Genomic DNA, 2,865 nt, shown 5'->3' with positions numbered 1-2,865 from the left:
TTGCTTCACTACTTAATTCTTCACCTACACACCAATTAGAGTAGCTGTGATGGTAATTAGCCAATATTCTAGATATCAAAAAATAAAAATAAAATATTCTATGTCCTTAAACTTAGCAAAAACCAAAAACAATCAAAACAATTAATAATTAATGTCACTAGTCTTAGATATGTTAGATGTCTACAAAAATATTTGTCGAGGTTAAACCTTTATTTAATAGTAAAATTGTATATCTAGATCTAATTCCTGGTTGTACTGTTTTAAATTTTAAACATCTTATACCTACAGTACTTAAATATGCTTTTTTAAGTACTAATGACATAGAGGCAGCCTTTTCATCATTTTATCATATACATTATTTATAACATTTTGAGACAAACTTATGTTAGTAAAAAACATAATTTAGCTGCCAATGCTTATTGTATTGTGATTATTGTCATCACTCTAATCTAAAGTTTTGTGTTAACTTAGAAGATGAGCATAATATTACTTTGGCAAAAGAAACCATTTCTGCTGTGAAAAGAGATATGAGATGTCTTTATAAAGCAACTGATTTACTCCAAATGTGTTTGTGCTAATTTTTTACAGTTCTGGAACTATGGCTAATATTAATTAAAATACAATTCTTAAAGGAAAGTAGGTATATCACTTGAGAGTGGAGTGACTCCAGGAAATAAAAGCCTCCGACAACGGAGAGTACTTTAGCATTGAGAGATCTTGTTACGGTAGGATTATCTTACAAAGGTAGTCGCATTCACTTTTTCCTCAAAATACTGTGCGAAATTAACATGTCATCATCCTGCAACAGCCTTCATCGGCTGCTAGCTCATGTCGCGATGTAGTATGATCAGACCTTTTTATCTTCTCTAAGGCGGGTGCTATAAGCAGGAAAATACTGATAAGATCAGTGTTTTCTTTTACAGCCCTTTTCAAGAGCAGACTCCTTCTACAGACCTCTTACCCTTGCCGGGAGACTTGTATGACGGGATCAGTATAAGTGAGAACTTTGTCAAGCTTGATAGTTTTCAATTTGTTTCACACTGTCAAACTTCTGCCTCAAGTGTGATTCACACACATTTTTGAGTCTGTAGCAGACATCAGGTAGAGTGATGCGCAGTATACAAGACAATGCTTTCGTTTGAATTTACCTGAATGTCAATAGCCACAGACCACTTTTGAAATGTCCTGCAGGTTATCATTGATTTGGATATGAGCTTTTGTCATAAACTACTGGCTTATTATGTCATGTTCCCATGGGCCGCACCTGTATTGGGGATAGATTTACTACCCGTCGTAAGGCTTGAAGTGTTCACTGAGCCACGCCTCAAAGTCTATCTTTTGGATTTAGTTTACTTCAGAAAGTCAACGATGGTTAAGTGTTTTATTGTTGACAGTTGTGTGGTTGTAAATTCTGTTTTTAATAGCATTTTAGTTGATTTATTGACAGGGAACTAAGATGCAGTCACCCAGAGGATTTTGTAAATATGCTAAGCACGTATGATGATCAGTTTTTTCCTAATTACTTTTTGGAAGATAGTTCACAAAAAGACAGCTTGGAATGCAAAAAATTCAAGCTTTTCACAACTGAATAATATTAAACCTGTTTAATCCGAAGCGTGGCTGTTTGTGGAACTCTTCCTACGGAGGGTGAGGTCAGAGGAAACTCACTACGTGTCGTTACCACGGAGCGTATTCCATAAATGTGTGGTATATGCAGACGTCCCACACGCCTCATGGGGGTTTTGATTGGATTAGGATTGTTTGTTTGATTTATGATTGATGACACACCTGCAGAAAGATTAATTGAAGGCTACAGATGATTGACAACAGTAGCTATAGAGGTCAACTAAGTGAGCCGTACACTGTGCAGTGCTTTACAGAGGAGGAAAGTCAGCTGTGTAGTGTGTAGTGTACATAGAGTGTTGCCTCAGACAACCACCCTGAAGAACACCTCACCACTCGCCAGGCAATAGTATATTTCGCAGTGTTGGGTAGTAGCAAACTACAAGTAGCAACGCTACTGTAGTTTGCTACATTTTTTGTAGCAGTAAATGTAGCATTGCTACTTTTGTAAAACTGTAGCAAAGGCAGTAGCATGCTATATTTGTAGTAGCAGTAAATGTAGCATTCACTACTTTTTTATGCTACTTTTTACAACAACGATATGTTTTTCTTTATCAGTAGGCCTACTTAGTAAATCACAGTATATGCTTTATTAATTCATGATTTCAAGTCCATTCAAGTTTTCTTAATGTTATATTTTCAACATGTGTTTTTAACAACCAGCTCATGTCTCTTGATGGACTACTGAATATGTTTGTCTGTAAAGTTTGGTTTAATATATTTTATTTTTAAACTATGCATAATTTAAGTGAGACATTTGCCAATTTATTTACGGTAATAATATTAAGTTACCAGTACGGTAGAGGAGTTGTTTTTTTTATAGGAGGTTTAGGATCACGGCTAAGGGGTCATCCACATATTATTATGTAACACGTTTTTGTCATTTTTTTTAAACCCCTCCCTCCCTTCCTGAGGCTGCACAATGCAAGCCTAAATCCCTCCTCCCACCTCTGTAAGACATTTTCTTAAACCATGTTGTGGGGTATGAAATCTTAAATCTATGAAATTTTCTCTTATACAGCAGGTAGTAATTTTTTTTTATTGTTTTAATGTTATCAATTAAAAAAAAATTATAACAAACTTAACACTTTATATGAACACAATATCTAAACAGATGATTTTTTGTGAAATTTGGTACTAATTCATTAAATCTCCAAGCATGTTTTTTTTAATATTTTTTAAAACTTATTTTTAATGGTGATTTTCCCATAAAATAACGGGAAAATCAGATTTTCTAAAAAA

The sequence above is a fragment of the Macrosteles quadrilineatus genome, unplaced genomic scaffold, assembly GCF_028750875.1.
Source record: "Macrosteles quadrilineatus isolate MER2022 unplaced genomic scaffold, UCM_ALF_1.0 Scaffold_5__1_contigs__length_97177068, whole genome shotgun sequence".
In the NCBI taxonomy this organism is placed as follows: Eukaryota; Metazoa; Arthropoda; class Insecta; order Hemiptera; family Cicadellidae; genus Macrosteles; species Macrosteles quadrilineatus.
Note: the sequence above shows the minus strand (reverse complement) of the source record.